Below are 17,539 nucleotides of genomic sequence, written 5' to 3'. Positions count from 1 at the left end.
TCTACTTAAATATAGCTCTAAGCTAAGCTAGACAATGAGTGGGAAGTGTATTATCTAACCGCTTGCGTTTCACAATGATTTGGGGATGGAGGTGAGCAAATAGATTGAGGAAGACAAAAAGAGACCCCATATATTTCAACAGACCACACCCCTAAAAAAATTAACATTTTATATCCAACTTGAAATGCTAAAAAATTGCTCACTTTTACTAAAATATGCCCATTGTAGTTGAGAAACACTCTCTTGGTTGTTGCCTGTTTTATTAGTGCAAAATGATGCAAACAACAAGTCTAGTTTTGTAAAACCCTTTTTATGTTGTAATATGTGAGGTGGGATGTGTTCCCCACCACCAATGGGTGACACCCATAGGAGAAAATTTTATCCTAGATTGTCTTTAGTCGATAGAAACAACCCCTTGCAACCACCAGATAGCTCAATGTGCCACCATCTCCGCCATCTGAGCCAACTATTATGTACCATTGCCCATTTGTTATGATCGCATGTTTGAAGGTGGGCCTTCCAACACCAAAGGTATGGATTTCATTATGTAGTTGGGTATTTTTTCTTACTTATCATGGACATGCCTTGGCATGGATTGGTGGAGGGATTTGGCGGAAAGAATGGGCTTGGTTTGTACTCTTGTCCCTTTTTCCAACTTGGTGGTTAACCTTGTATCATAGGCCCATGGGATCTCCTTTATTGGCTACTAGCTTTAGGAGTGTCACAACATGGGAAATCCCAATTTTGGTTGTGTGGTCTCGCTTCTCGACACCACATACATCACTACCCTCCACTCACTATAGCCCATTTTCACATACTTCCCATCCGGGTCCAAATTTGTCCATTGGGTCCACAAGGTGTTAGCCTCCCTATCTCCTTGTCCACACTTTGGGTCAGGCCAGAAACGATGCCCCGAGGTTTGATCCAGCTAAAAATAAAATAAAAATCAAAATTTGGCCATTCGCAATAAGAAATGTACCATAAAATGCAAAACATGGTCGGGACATACAAATTTAGCACATATGCAAAATCTAACATGAACTCTACCCCCTATCATTATAGCCGTCACCTTGGTTCATAGGGCCCCTATATTGGCCCCCTGCATCACTAAGGAACCCCTAATTATCCCAACACTTGGTGGGGAATGTATTTCCCAATCTTAAAGGGGTTACTCACTGCTATATCATTTGTATCATGCTCTCATCCCCTCGAGCCCCAAGCAGTTATACAAGAAAAAATAATAAAAGACAAAAGGCATATGAAGAAGGGTGGAAAAACAAAGTCAGAGGTAACTCACGTACCATGATTTCTCCCTCCTACATCTAGACACCCAAGTGTGGGCTTCCCTCATCATAACTACCCTTGTACCATGGCATGTGGCTTGGAGCCCTCCCCTCATGCTCCACCCTATTCCATCATCATATCACATGACACCAGCCATATGACTGATGTACCATGGACCTGCCACTCGCTTAAAGGTTGAAACCACCTAATAAGGTCCTTAATTAACCTCCTTAAACTTGGAGAATACACTCTAAAGCCCAATATGGAAGGGAATGCCACTATGAAGTGCCCACTTGGTTCCATGATTTGTAAGCTCATTTTCTCAATTACACCAATGATTTGTTGTACTAGAAGGTGAGGAGACGCATTAGATCTTATATATGATTGCAGGTAGGTCTTCATCTTGGGGTCTGGTCTCCCTCTACGAGGTCCAAGCCCTCTAGAGAGTCATATTGGCATTTGTTGGGTGTGCGTTGAGGGCCATGGGCCTCCACTATATTAGACAGAAGATTACCATGCCATGGGATTCTTCAATGCGATTCATTGCTCGCTTGTTTCTCACTTATGTGATGATGATGATGCACCTGTACCACCTTTCTCAGTTGGCTACACACTTGCACCACACACTTGAAAGTTGATCTAGGGCCCTTGGGGTTGTGTCTCACCATGGGAGGCAAAGGGAGGGTTTGCATCATTGTTCCATCCCTTGCAGATGGGATACATGCTTGTTCGATTCAATTGGAGACCCATGAGGATGCTTTTATGCCCCCATAGCCACTTTGGGGCACCACATGTCATTTGCTTGGAGATTAAGGGGCCACCCCCTTCATCACTATTGTTGGATCCCTTCTTCTCATTTTAGTACATGAGGGACTTCATTTGGCCTTCCAAGGGCCCTCCTAGCTACTTCTCTATCATTTCAGCAGCCACCCCCTTCATCACTATCGTTGGATCCCTTCTTCTCATTTTGGTACATGAGGGACTTCATTTGGCCTTCCAAGGTCCCTCCTAGCTACTTATCTATCATTTCAACAGCCACCCCCTTCATCACTATTGTTGGTTCCCTTCTTCTCATTTTGGTACACGAGGGACTTCATTTGGCCTTCCAAGCCCTCCTAGCTACTTATCTATCATTCAGCACTCTTGCGAGGCTAATTATTCTTATGGTGGAGCTATTTGGTGGGCTTGTCACTAAAGTATTGTTATTTGCACATTATTTTATTATGAGGTGCATCATTAGGCTAGAATAGGCCATTCGAACTACTTAGAGGAGTGTATAAATATAAGAGAGGATCATTTCACCTCTCATTATCACTTGGATTTGGGATATCTCTCTAAAGAATTTGGACCTGTAATTATGGAACGATTTTGGATGAATAAATGCATTTTGATGTGTGGAAAGATTTTGTTATCTCTCTTGGAGCTTCTTTTTGGCAATATTGTGGCTGGATGTACTCTTCTTTGTCTTGTAAGTGCAATATAATGCTATATTTCTATTTTAATGGATGTCAAATGCATGGAATTATTTTCATATGGTGAAATGTTCCCTAATTAATGTGAATTATTGGAATCATTGAAACTATCAGATATTTTTGCATGTGTTACTCATTAGACAAAGAAAGAAAGGATGTTCCTAGGGGATAATTTGTATTTGAATTCTTGAAACTCCATAATAATTGACATCAGTGTGAAAGTCTAAAGTTGTCGTGTAGCTGCATCCATAGATGGTGAAGTTGCTTCTTTAGGCCTCCTTGAAGAGTGATGTTCCCAAACCTTGTTCATTTTGAGTCCAATATTCCCAATAGCTAGGCACTAGTCCTAGATCATTGGTGATCACATTAACTCAACGAAATATCATTATTTCACCTCTTTTCTTCGTCCCTCTAAGGATAAGGAGATTTTCTAGGGCTTGGTGAAAAATTTTAGGGAGGAGGAATTTTGGGATTCCGTCCAAACAAGTTTCTTCATTTATGTCTCCTTTAGGCATCCTCCAATTTTGAACTAATTATGACAGTGTAATTTCAAATAAATTGATGCCCTGGCTCTCACACCAAGTGGGAACCCTTGAAGCTACTTTGACTTGGGTGTTTCTTGAAGGTTTGCAAGTTATAGCTTATCATTCAAAACCTTTTCTCTTAGCTATCTTGACCCTGATGAACCTTTATCTCGACATATTGCTCAACCCTAGGTCTCGCACAATATCTCTCTCATGGTGTTTTTCATGGAAAGTCATATTAGATAATAGATTCCTCCCAAAGGTCATTCTTTGATTGAATCTTTGCATTGAATGAGCCATCCTTGCCTCACTTTGAATCCTAATATAGGCATATTAATCACAAGTGAGGAATTTTAGAAATATTGACTTTAGGAATTCTCATCATCATCGAATATTATTAGCCCTAGGTCTAGGTCTCCTCATAAGCTTTTCTTGAAGAGACATTAGCCTCTTCTTGAAGCATTAAGCCATTATTTGAGCCTCTCCTTTGAATGGGCCTTGGAAATCACCTCATACCTTCCCACTGATCCTATCATTCAAGTGATTTCCCTTAAATCGAAACTCCTCCCATCAGTGAAATTTCGTAAAGGGCATGGGACACTGACTGAGGTGACAATGTGTCATTGCCCCATTGTTTTCATTTGGTCTAGTAATTGTCCCTTAGGTACCCTTTCAAGGACCCTTGCTAGATTGTGTGACAACAGGATGCATAAAAAAGAACTTATAAAAATGAAAAGAAAAATGTGTTTTAAGTGTTCTAATATTCATTTTTTAAAACATGGGTTAGGAACGTCTTGACATTCACTAGATAGGGGTTCATCATTGCCCAAATGTCCAAAGGATGTCCCCATCCACCAAGTAAGTACCAAGTACATAGAAATAGCACCCATTATGTTTGTGAATGTTGGGGATGTGAGGACTCATATGCAGATCTCCCTTTCGCAAAAAATATGGAAAATGTGTCCCTTAGCTTGAGGCATGCATGCCAGCCAAACACTGCCAACAAGTAACTCCGACTCATCCTTTTGTAAACCAACTATAGAAGTTGTCAAAGTTGCCAAGTAATATACACTCAGATCAAGCAATTATAATTGGATTTATGAAATTTGGATATCATCCCCAGAGGCAAATTACAAAGCTCTGTTAAAAGGGAAAAGCACATTATTTATATGAGCTTTGCAAATGTCAAATAGATTTTACAAGAGATTTGTGAAAGCAACTTGATTATGTTTTACAATGAAAATACTAATTGTAGAGTTGGGTTTTGAATTGGTTGTTCTACAATGCTAACCTCTTTCATAACTGTGTAATCAATTACTAATGGCACTGCTACGAAATCGTGAAACAATATTACATTACATAATATACATCCTCATTTCCTCCCTCAAGAGGATGTTATCCCATATTTCTCTTTTATATGGGAATGGCATTTCTTAGAAATAGTTGAAAAGAGCCATTTATCCGGTGAAGGTAATGTCCTTATCCAACAGACCAAATTTGTTGAATTGTTAGTTCACTTCTTGTTCAAGTTTGAATATCCAAAAGTAGTATTTTATAACATCATGGATGTCTTACTGGACTAGAAAATCAAGTCAAGAAGCGTTAACTCCAACACACTGCTTAATGGTATAAGGACTATAATGCAAAGCCTCATAAACTCCAACAGTTTGCTTAATGGTACCAGAGCTATAATAAAAGCCTTATAAACTCCAACAACCTTGTTTAATGGTACATGACCATACTGCAACTCCTTATAAACTCCAATGGAATACTTAATGGTGCAAGGACCATATTCTAAAGGCTTAAGTTTATGGTGATGCCACTACTTAAATCTGTGTCCAAATAGAGCCTGACTTTATCACCAAATTAAAGTGAAGTGGAACTTGATGCTTATCCTAAAGAACTTTCTATTTGAGACGTATGTACAAGAGTAGTTTTTTACTTTGGAATGTAACAATGTCATTGCAAGTGAATAACAAAGACACAAACTTTACTTTGTTCATTTTTTCTCAAATATCAAAACACTCTAAGAAACTGGAAAAGTTTACACATGTGGTGTAGGTGTTGAAAACCATACAGAACTTAGAGGAAGAGTACCTAAAGATGCATATTTTTTTTCTTATCTGTGCTAGATTACATGAGGATACACATCCACTATATTTTAGACGTAGGATGAACCTGAAAAGCATGCACAAGAGTCCAATTAAGAGCTTTTGTCTGAGAGAACCTTAAGGTTTGTATTCAATTAAGATTATATTGTCTTCTTAAATTTATATAAGTGGAGAGAGAAAGACCTTATGTAACCTCTTTCCATTTATCTATTATCAATTATAAATCATGTCATTTACTATATTTACGATAATGTAAATCCTAATTACTAAAGAATGATCGTTACTATTCTGGACAGTGGCGAACATATCTGCAGTTTACTCGTGTCGTATAACATTGAAGTTCAACCTCTTCATCTTCTATAATCAATTTGATGAAATGAAAATGTATTTGTATTCCTTTTTGATCTATGTTGCATGTTATTTCTAGAAGAAACATCAATTTAGATATGTTGTTATAGGTCTCAAACAACATTTTCAATTTAATATTCCTACTTAAACAAGGTTGTTAATAATAATCCCAGGGTGATGCCCCTAGGTCACAACTACTCAAGCCACAGATTAGGCATGCCAGTGATCTCAAGACTCACATAACCTAGCAAACAAGAAAATGTTCATTCCTACATTTAGACACTCAATAATCATTCCTACATTACTACAAAGGTAAAACAAAAAAGAGACAACCACATTAAAATCAAAATGACTAAGGAAATGTTGTTCAACTAAAAAGTATTGTATTTTATCTGCACTGGCCCATATTTCAGAGATATCATATTTACATATCCCTTATAGTTAAGCGACTTAGTATGGCATAAAGATTAAAGGGTAAATTCCCAAACATTGCATGGGAAGTTTTCTAAAATTTGAAAATACAATATATCCCTGACATCAAATAGTTTTCAAGTGAAAATGCAAAATGTGTTTTTTTCGAAACTTGCAAAACATGTTTTTGTCAAAACTCAATTGTTATTCAACCGAAAAAAAAAACATGCTCTTGTTAAATGGTTGAAATCTTATAGTGGAATTTTCATCTAACTAAAAACATATTATAAAACAACCTGGAAATTATTTTAACAAAATATCGTATTTGATTAAATCACTATACCTTAATAGAGGAGAACAATTAATACACCTATGTTTTAATTTGACTCCAACAATAATTTAAAAGCCAAAATTCTTAACAGTGCTTCATAAACTCAAAAGTGTCAAAAGTGTCCAATTCCCCGAACTCTGATATAATTCCATCTCTTCTCCGTGCCAAACTGATATTGAAGGGAATCTACAATGCAATATAATCAAAACAAAACATTCATCAGTATTGATATGCAAATCATGATTCTTGATAACACTATTTTGCAAAGGTGAAGGGAATTTCCTTTTGAAAATAGTAAAAAGTAGAGAAAAGCTTATGTGCATTAAGGTTTAGAAGAATACACCCAACTAGCATATAAACCATGACCTATAAATTTTTGTTATGCAGAAGGTCAAGATATACATAAAGCAACATCGGGTGGTATGCTTTTCATAGCTCTAAGATAAGCGAGACGATGGGTGGGAAGTTTATTATCTAACCACGTGTTTCACACCAATTTGGGGATGGAGGTGAGAAAACGGATTGAGGAAGACAAAAGAGACATCACAGATTTCAGCAGACAACACCCCCCCAAACTTTATCCAACCTGAAATGCTTAAAAATTTCTCATCTTTGCTAAAACACGCCCATTGTAGTTGAGAAACACTCTTCTTGGTTATTGTTGCCAGTTTTCTGAATGAAAAATGATGCAAATGCAAGTCTAGGTTTGGAAAACCCTTTTTATGCTGTTTTATGCAAGGTGGGATGCATCAGAAAGGACTTAGAAAAATGAAAAATAAAATGTTCTTAAGTGTTTTAATATTCTTTTTTTATACCTGTGTCAGGAATGTCCTGACATTCTCTGGATGGGGGTTTACCATTGCCCAAATGTCCAAAGGATGTCCCCATCTGCAATGGACATGGAAATGGCACCCACTATGTTTGTGGATGCTGGGGATACTAGCACTCATATTCATCTCCCTTTCACAAGAAATATGGAAAATGTGTCCTTCAATCTAGGGTATGTTTGCCCACAAAACAGTGCCACAACTCACACTCATACTCTTGTAAACCTAATATAGAAGTTGTCAAAGTTGCTAAGATACACAAACACCAGTCCAATTATGGTTGGTTTTATGAAATTTGGATATCATCGCCAGAGGCATATTACAAAGTTCTGTTGAAAGGGCCTATACAAGCTACAGTGCACATGATTTTTATGAGGTTTGAAAATTTTCAAATAGCTTTTACAAAACATCTATGCAAGCAACCAGGTTATGTTCTACAAAGGCAGTCATAATTGTAGAGATGGCTTTTGAATTGGTTGTTCTACAAAAGCTAGCCTCTCACATAATTGTTCAATCAGTTACTAATGGCAGTGCTATGAAATTGAGAAACATTATTACATCACATAATATACTTTCTCATTTGCTCCCTCATCAGGATATTATCCCTTATTTCTCTATGAGATGGGCAGATTTTTAGCTTGGGAAGGTAGTGCCCTTAATACTTATCCAATAGACTAGATTTATTGAATTGTCAGCTTAGTTCTTGTTCAAGCTTGAATATCCAAAAGTAGTATTTTACAATATCATGGATGGCCAATTGAACTGGAAAATCAAGTCAAGAAGCATTAATTGCAACACACTGCTTAATGGTACAAGGACCATAATGCAAAGACTTATAAACTCCAATAGCTTGCTTAACGGTACAGGACTATAATTGAAATCCTTATAAACTCCAACAGCCTAGTTTAATGGTACAGGACAATAATGCAAATCTTTATAAACTCCAACAGCCTACTTAATGGTACAAAGGCCATAATCTAACGGCTTAAGTTTATGATGATGCCACTACTTAAATCTGTGTCCACTACTTTATTACCAATTTTAAAGCGAACTGGAACTTCACGCTTATCCTAAAGAGGTTTCGATTTGACATGTATGTACAAGAATGGAGAGGTTTCGATTTGACATGTATGTACAAGAATGGTTTTTGACTTTTGGATGTAAGATTCCAGTTAAGAACTTATGATAGGCACTTGAAAACAAGTAGGAAACAAAATGGGTGACACCTCAACGCTTCAATACTTGAACAACGCATAAAATTTTATCACATGTAATTAAACTTAGATTAAAAAAGTTCCTTAATTACACCCAACTAGATCTCCTTCTTGCTTAAGAACAGCACCGAAAGTAAATTGCAAAGCATCTGTCCCTACTGAAAATGGTTGTAGCAACACAAGAAGAACAAGTGATGGCACCATACATGAAGCAAACTAAGGTCACGGGAAACCTTTTCGGTTATTGAATTGAACAGAACTGTTAATAGTTTGCAGTAAGCTCATTGAGAGGATCAGCAACATCAGAAAAATGACTAATGAACATTTTGAAGAAGTTCATTTCTATCAAGTATTGAACCGAGAAGGAATTCTGCAATTTATGAGAACCATCAAGTTTGTGGTCAATTTAAATTATAATGTCTTCTTACATTTTTACAAGGGGAGAGAAAAAGATCTTATATAACCTCTTTCCATTTATTTATTATTAATCCATAAATCACGTCAATATACTGTATTTACGGTAATCTGAATTCTAATTACTAAAGAATGATCGATACCATTTTGGACAGGGGCAAACATATCTACAATTTACTCGTGTGGTATGATATTGAAGTTCTATCTCTTCATCTTCTATAAGTGGTCTGATGAAATGAAATGGTACATCATCGTATTCTTTTTAGTTCTAGGTTTTCTGCTATTGCTAGAAAAAACACACACTAACCAAGACTCCTCAACCCAGATATATTGCTATGGGTATCAAACACCATTTGCAATTTAGTATTCCTACTCAAACAAGGTTGTTAAGAATAATAGGTTGGCACTTTGATGTGGCCATTTTCATCAAAGTTCTTGAGATTTGAGACCTTTCCATCCTCCATGCAATCTGCTTTTAATGTAACATCTACTATTTTCCTTCTAAATCTAATTGCAAATAGAAACAAGGAGTTGCATCATGTATGTGAACCATTTTAATTTCTAATTACAAATGGTCACCTAATCTACTTGGTGAAAGATGCCAAAGCAATTAAAAATGGTACAACATAATTTTTGAATTGTGGGTAGAGGTGGTCTCTAAAGACAAGAACCTCAAAGGCTTTAACTTCCAAAAATCTCCAGTATCATGTTTTCAAGTGCTCAAAGAAGGCTAGAGCAGAGCATAGCACCATTGGACCTCTTACTTCAGATAGGCTCAGGAAAAGGATATTCATATTGGACCCTAGGAGTGAGGTATTCCAACAAAGGGGATTGATGATACACTGCTCTATGAACAACCATTAGTTGTGACTAAATGCCTGATTAAGAAGAAAACACTCGACTATGATTGCAGGCTTATTGTGCAATGTAAGCTGTTCTGAAATACATGACAACTTGCTTGGGGTGCTCAATTGTGAAATTGAAATAGAAATACAAAGAATGTTGTTCATAAATATTGTGATTATATTCTATTAATCATTGAGAAGAAACTGAAACACAAACCATAACAATTTCCTTTACTACAATATGGAAGGTTTTTTTCCTAAATTAATAGCTTCCACATGGAACAATGTTATTTTTTTCTAAAGGAACATAAAAACTAAACCAAAAAAGTTTGATAAAAGATGCTTTAAACTTTTTAAATAGTATTTCTTGGAAAGATGTGCCAACAAAAAAAATATTCATGAGAAGATTCAGCATTGGAGGAAGTTTTAATATGCTCAATGAAATGTGGACCCTTTGTGTGGCTCATTGTCTTGCGTACCATCTTCATTGGCCACATATAGGACTTGTTCGAATGAAGCCTCAAATGTTTGTCAATTGTTGAATTGTGAGTGTGATTCAAACTTCAATGCTTATGTATTGTCCTTCAGATTATGTGTTCAAATCACGGAAGAAACAACCAACTTTTAAATGGCACAGCTAAGGAATTTATAGAGAAACTATAATGATATTAATGGGTAAAAGCATTGAATTTGTAGCTTGGAAGGTGTTTCTACATAGGTAATGTGCCATGGCATGCAACCAACCACCTCAAATAACTCCTACAACTATGTTGCAGGAAACGTGGTATAGAGGCCCGTTTCCGTACGAAAACGGGTACGAAACGCGGAAAAGCGTTTGGTACGGCCGTGAAACGTGTTTTCGGCCGTACTACCACGTTTCCCGAAACGGAAACGTGGCCAGTACGGCCGGAAACGCGTTTCAGGGCCGTACAACCCACGTTTCCTCATTAACTTGTGTTTTTTTTATTTTTTATTTTTTTTAATTTTCTTTTAGGGTATGTTAGTGACTTCTTGTTGCTTCTAGATGCGTGTCTAAATTTATAAAAGTGAATTTTTGCCCTAGTGTTGATATGCAGTTCATCAGGAAGTTTGAGGGATATGCAGTTCATGGTAATGTTAAATTCTTAAAGTAAAAGTGATATTCTCTTTTATTTTTCATTTTCATCCTTTTACTTAAATTTTTAACATTACCATGAAATGACTCAGGATGTTTGAGAGTGGTTTCGCCCTCATTGGATTTCATATGGAGAAAGTAGAATTTTAGATCACACTCAAAATCCAGCAGACTTATTTGTTTTTCAGGATTTCAGGATTGGAGGGATTGCAATGTTTCCATTGGATTTTATCATGTACTAGGGTATGGAACTTGTATTTAATCAAGAGAACCAAGCCCTTTATGCAGGGGAAATCCCCAATAATCAAGGTCATGTAGGTTACTAGGGTATGAAACGTGTATTTAATCAAGAGCATTAAGGTCGTTCGACTATGTAGGAGGAGACTCCCAATACAACAATGGTCCTTCTAAAGAATGGAATGTGGATGCAGAAAATCCTGATTTGGATCTCTCTCTTGCAGCCTTATAGTCTTTATTGTACTTGCAACCTCATATATTAATATAAATAAAGGCTGATTTTGTGATTTGGATATATAATAAAGGTTGTTTTTGGATATTCCGATATTTTTATTTTCATTATGTGATCATTCATGAGTAAATGAAATGTAAATTAAATCTTAATGTTTAAGTGTAATAAATTATAATGTATCATTTATGCTTTATGATTGCACATATCTATATATATTTAAATATTTTCAATATATATATATATATATATATATATATCGCGTTTCCCGTTTCCAAAATTTAGGGAGGTTGCGTTTCGTATCGCTTCCCGTTTCGGAAACTCGTACCCGTTTCCCCGTTTCGTGCAACATAGTCCTACAATGATTATTTAATTAATTCCCTAATTTGGGACTTTAGACAACTTAATTTAATTATTTGTCTCACTGGCCACCTTTTTGGAAAAGGTAAAAGGGCCAATGACTGATTAAGTTATATCCCTTGATCTCAAGAGATGAGATGAAATCTCAGCCATCCATCTATTTAGAGATTAGTGTTAAGCACTTTATGAAAGGAGTTCGAGCTGCTGAGGAGATCATTCGATTGGCATGCTTGGCCATTCAGCTGGAAAGAACGTTTTGACAGTCAAAGCAACAAAGAGCAGGTCAAGACACTAGGGTAGCATACTGGGCAATTTCAGATCAGCGAGCAGATTAAGAAAAAGGGGCCATACAACCATGAGTTTCCTGGGTTGTACAGGCATAAATTTGTTGGGTGCAGAGGCTGATTTGTGGGGCCATACAATGGTGAGAAGGGGTTGATTTGACTTACATTCGTTGTTACGAATTTCCGTATCAATTTTGTCTTGTAAAGATCTGCTGTAAACTAATTTTGGAAGCTGAATCAAAGCCCATCGTTTGTTGGTTTCCCCTCATTGGGGTTTCCAGGGTACATTTGTGTCATTCTTTTATTTGTGTTTGGATTTGTGAGTTTTGTTTCTATTGTTTGTGCTAGTTAAGAACCCAGAGTATTGTTGTTACAAATCAGTTTAGAAAGCATCTTTCATTCTTTGTTATGTGAATATTTTGTTGGACATCAAAACTGTAGCTGGGTTTTTAAGAATTAACATGGTATCAGACATGTAGCATCTGAATACGAATATAGGCAATTTGATGCAGTGTACTAGGTCAAGAATTCAAATTTCAATGAACAAGCTTCTAGGGTTCACTGTCATGGCCACTAGGATTTGGTATGAGGACAGAGAAGGCTCCTTAAACTATCTTCAATGAAGGGTTCAAATCAGAGTAGTTTTCAAGGAGAACAAGTTGTAGAACTTCGTTAATACAATAGTTACTTTGCCTAGTTCAGATCCCATTGCTCGATGGGGTCAAAGCCTACTTGGTACCCCATCAGTCGGAAAAAGACACTGCTAAGAAGATGTTAGATGCGCTCACCAAGCTGTACCAGAGCACTACCAAAGTCGTAAGATGGTGCTAAGAGACAAGCTTCACAACAACATAATTTCCAAGGGTGAGGGCATTGCCACCTGCTTGACCAGGATAACGCAGTTGAGGGATGAAATGGTAGTTGTTGGGGGTACAATCCCAAACCCTAAGGTAGTGCATATAGACTTGAATGGCTTTACGCAATAATGGGAGGCATTCACGAAGTGTATTGTTGGTTGGGAGCACTTGCCCTCTTGCGAAAGGATGTGGAATGATTTCATCTAGGAAGAAATCTGAGAGGGAGCTCAATGTGGTGACCAAAAGAAGAGATTTGAAGAGGAGGAGAAAATTGCCCTAGCAGGCAACAATAAGTCTTAGGTTAAGAAGGGGCCAAGTGATGGGTCATCTTCTTCAAAGGGTGAGAAGAACAAGGACCTAAGTAAGATCAAGTGTTTTGCATGGCATAGGCTAGGACACTTTTCTAGCAAGTGCCCTAACAAGAATAAGGGAAAATAGAAGAAGAGGTTACTGTTACTACAAAAATGAACGAGTTTGCAACAAATTTTGACAATGAGTTTTCACTCATTTCTTGTCTCTTGAGCTTGGTTTCCACTAGCGTGTGGTGTATTGATCATGGGGCTTCTTTCCATATGATGGGAGTTAAGGTATACTTCACCAGCTTGAAGGAAAAGGAGATGGATTTCTACATAGAACTTAGAGAGAATGTGAAGTGTTGGGAAAATGGTGTTGGCACAATCAAGTTTCAGAGGGAATCTGACAAACTATTATTGGTGGAGGACATGTTGTACATTCCGAGCATGACCAAGAACCTGATTTCAGTTGCTACTTTCGAGGACAAGGGTTACATCGTAACCTTTAGGGAGGGTAATGTATACATTAAGCCCAAGAAATCTAGGACAATCAAAGTGATAAGGGTCAGGAAAGGCAATTTGTCCAAGCTTCAATTTGAGCCAACACAGGCATTGGTGAGTTCTAGCAAAGGGTTGGGGTAGATGTGGCTAAGAAGGATGGCTCATCTTCATCATGGAGCACTTAATGTGCTTAGGGAGATTGTGAAAGGGCTACTGCAGCTAAAGGTTGACCAACATGATGTGTGCAAGGGTTTCACACTAGGAAAGTATGAAAAGACCAACTTTTCGAGCAGTGCCACTAGAGCCAAAGGGATTTCAGGCCTGGTAAACTTAGACGCATGGGGGCCAATGCCAATTGTATCCTTAAATGGGTACCATTACTATGTGACCTTCATAGAAGACTTCTCCAAGAATACCTAGATCTATTTCATGAAGAATAAAGATAAGGTTTCATTTGGTTTAAGGGGTCGACAAATGAAATATCATGTGATTTACGCCGAAGAATCTCTAATGAACTGATTGAGGTCGAACTTCCTAGTATTTAGGTGCCATTTGAGCATTAGTTTTGTATGGATGCCATGGTGGAGGAGTACTCTTCCATCATCAAGAAGAATGTTTGGGAGGTAGTGCCATGGTCAGAGGGAAAGTCAATGATTGGCTACAAATGAGTGTACAAGATCAAGCATGTTGCAAATGACAATGTGGAGAAGTTCAAAGCTCGTTTTGTGGCTAAGGGTTTTTCGTAGAAGTAAGGAATCGACTATGACAAGACCTTCACCCCTGTAGCAAGGTGCTCATCCATCAGGTCTATTATCTTTATAGCAACATATATGGGTTGGAGAATTCACCAGATGGATGTGAAGACAACCTTCCTCAATGGTGTTGTTGAGAAAAATCCTATATTGAGCAGCTAGAGGGTTTTGAGGTGCATAGGAGGGGTTCCCACATATGAAGATTAAAGAGAGCATTGTATGGGCTCAAGTAGGTTCCTTGAGCATGGTATGCTAGGATTGATAGCTACTTGAAAAGCATGGGATTTGTTTGTTAGCATCAGGTTTGTACCTTTCCCTAAAAGTCCAAAGGCTATATTTATCAGCTCATTTTTGCAAAGTCATGGTTATGTAAAGGGGACCTATTAATTTTTTGTGTGTATGCTTAGGGACATGACTAATCAAGTCTTTTCACCTAACGCTAAGTTTATCCTAAGTTTTTCGGAGCACACTTAGCCTATCACAAACCTACAGCTGGCGCTACGAAATATTTTCATAGCGCTTACCAAAAAAATTTAAATTTAGGTTTTCAAGCTGCCAACTCCATAATTTCAAGTGCCCAAGTGTTTTTTCACAAAGCACTATCCCTTTTCAATGTTCATCCATGATGTGACAAATAGCAGCAATTGGAAGCCCAAGAGAGACGTTTAAAATCAAACCCTAATTTTCCCTATTTACCCTAAAACAGTGATTTCCAGCAAACCCAAAATTTTGTTTATAGTTCACAGGAAGGTTCTCAAGCGGTTTGCAACATCCAACCAAGGTTAGTCAAGATTGGGAAAGGTGTTTGCAGTGTCAGATTGTTTGCAAGATGGTTTGATTAGGTCATGTGAAGCAATTTGAGCCTCATGGGATATATTTTGAAGTGTATCCAGAGATGTTGACATTGTTCAGAAGTGCAGGATGGGAACTAGTATTCCAACGCTTCAATGGACACAACCTGAGTTGGTGCCATGATTTCATCTACTCATTTGATGGAAACACAACAAGAATCAGAACCCTGCAGTTCCCAATCACAAAGGAATCCATTGCAGAGGCAACGGGTTTGCCAATTGAGGGTGAGAGATGGTTTAAGAAACAGAGGTAGCAAAGTGTGGACTTGAATTTTTTCTTAAAGGAGAAATGTCAGAACCAAGACTAGAATGATAAAAGTTTGATAAAAGATGCTTTAAACTTTTTAAATAGTCTTTCTTGGAAAGATGTGCTAATAAATAAAATATTCATGAGAAGATTCGGCATTGGAGGAAGTTTTAATATGCTCAATGAAATGTGGACCCTTTGTGTGGCTCATTGTCTTGCGTACCATCTTCATTTGCCACATGTAGGACTTGTTCCAATGAAGCCTCAAATGTTTGTCAATTGTTGAATTGTGAGCGTGATTCAAACTTCAATGCTTATGCGTTGTCCTTCAGATTATGTGTTCAAATCATGGAAGAAACAACTAGCTTTTAAATGGCACAACTAAGGAATATATAAAGAAACTATAATGATGTTAATGGGTAAAAGAGTTGAACTTGTAGCTTGGAAGGTGCTTCTGCAGAGGTCATGTGCCATGGCATGTAACCAACCACCTCAAATAACTCCTACAATGATTATTTAATTAATTCCCTAATTTGGGACTTTAGACAACAACTTAATCTAATTATTTGACTTACTGGCCACCTTTTTGGAAAAGGTAAAAGGGCCAATGACTGATTAAGTTATATCCCTTGATCTCAAGAGATGAGATGAAATCTTAGCCATCCATCTATTTAGAGATTAGTGTTAAGCACTTTATGAAAGGAGTTTGAGCTGTTGAGGAGATCGTTCGATTGGCACACCTAGCCAACTTTTTGAAAAGACCAACTTTTCGAGCAGTGTCACTAGAGCCAAAGGGATTTCAGGCCTGGTAAACTTAGATGTGTGGGGGCCAATGCCAATTGTATCCTTAAATGGGTACCATTACTATGTGACCTTCATAGAAGACTTCTCCAAGAATACCTGGATCTATTTCATGAATAATAAAGATAAGGTTTCATTCGGTTTAAGGGGTTGATGGCTCTTGTTGAGAACCCCAAGATTACATTGGTAACCTAACATATTCAACCAAATTGAGCAAGGCTCCTCAATGTTATTATGGTTACATGGCGTTGATGAGTGAACTAATTGAGGCCGAACCAGCTAGTTTTTAGGTGACATTTGGGCATCAGTTGTGTATGGATGCCATGGTGGACGAGTACTCTTCCGTCATCAAGAAGAATGTTTGGGAGGTAGTGCCATGGCCAGAGGGAAAGGAAGTGGTTGGCTCCAGATGGGTGTACAAGATCAAGCATGTTGCAAATGGCATTGTGGAGAAGTTCAAAGCTCGTTTTGTGGCTAGGGGTTTTTTGTAGAAGGAAGGAATCGACTATGACAAGACCTTCGCCCATGTAGCTAGGTGCTCATCCATCATGTTAAAATTGGCAACTAGGGCCAAACTCCATATGGGTCACCTTATTTATGGCAGCTGATATTTTTCTTGGATTCCTCTCTTCGAGAGGTGTAGGATTTATCTAAAGATCATCCGATTCCGACATGTATATATGGAGATATGAATTTATTCCTATTCTTGACAATTTGTCAAGGTCGGCCAGCAAGCAAAACAATCGTTTTCACCCCCAACTGAACTTCAACGTTGCATATAAAAGGGGGAGACCTCATGGCATAACTTCATCATCTCATCCTCACATCCTTCTCTCTCCTCTCTTGTTTGGGTACAGATAGCTGGAGTAAAACCTCTCACACGTGTGAAGAAAGAAGTCTGTTTTCTATTTAGTGCAGCGTTGACCAAGTTTGACTGAAGCTGTAGGAGGGCTATTTGGACAGCATTTTGACCAGTGTTGACTCTTCTTGGTTATGGATTGGGTTAGGCTACCTCTCCTTGGCAGGCCGTAGTTCTGGACAACCTCTTTGACCCAGTGTTGACCAGCGTTGACTGTGCTAGGGCTAGCCGTAGACGTGACTGCTGTTGACCGAAGTTTGACTGGGATTTTTGGATTGTTTTAGATTGCTTCTTGTTATTGGAGGCCGAGTTGACTGGGCTATTGACCGAGCTGATTAGAGGTCAAATCTGACTTGTTTGACCAGCTTTGACT

At 37.8% G+C, this 17,539-nt stretch overlaps 1 protein-coding gene and 1 long non-coding RNA gene across 2 annotated transcripts in view; one reads left to right on the top strand and one right to left on the bottom strand.

Annotated features, from left to right (window-relative positions):
- The window catches only part of LOC149267117 (uncharacterized), a 64,033-nt gene that overhangs the window by 11,219 nt on the left and 35,275 nt on the right, over positions 1–17,539 (top strand). The window lies entirely within an intron of this gene.
- LOC149267116 (F-box only protein 6-like) overlaps positions 6,323–17,539 on the bottom strand; it is a 48,500-nt gene continuing 37,283 nt past the window's right edge. Inside the window, exon 2 of the mRNA XM_089431421.1 lies at positions 6,323–6,667. The gene's annotated coding sequence lies outside the window, so the exon portion shown is untranslated. The remainder of the gene's footprint in view (positions 6,668–17,539) is intronic.

The sequence above is a fragment of the Pinus tabuliformis genome, chromosome 6 (genome assembly GCF_031772625.1).
Source record: "Pinus tabuliformis cultivar Carrire ecotype Pingquan chromosome 6, CPIR1, whole genome shotgun sequence".
In the NCBI taxonomy this organism is placed as follows: Eukaryota; Viridiplantae; Streptophyta; class Pinopsida; order Pinales; family Pinaceae; genus Pinus; species Pinus tabuliformis.
This window is presented reverse-complemented; position numbering and strand designations above follow the sequence as displayed.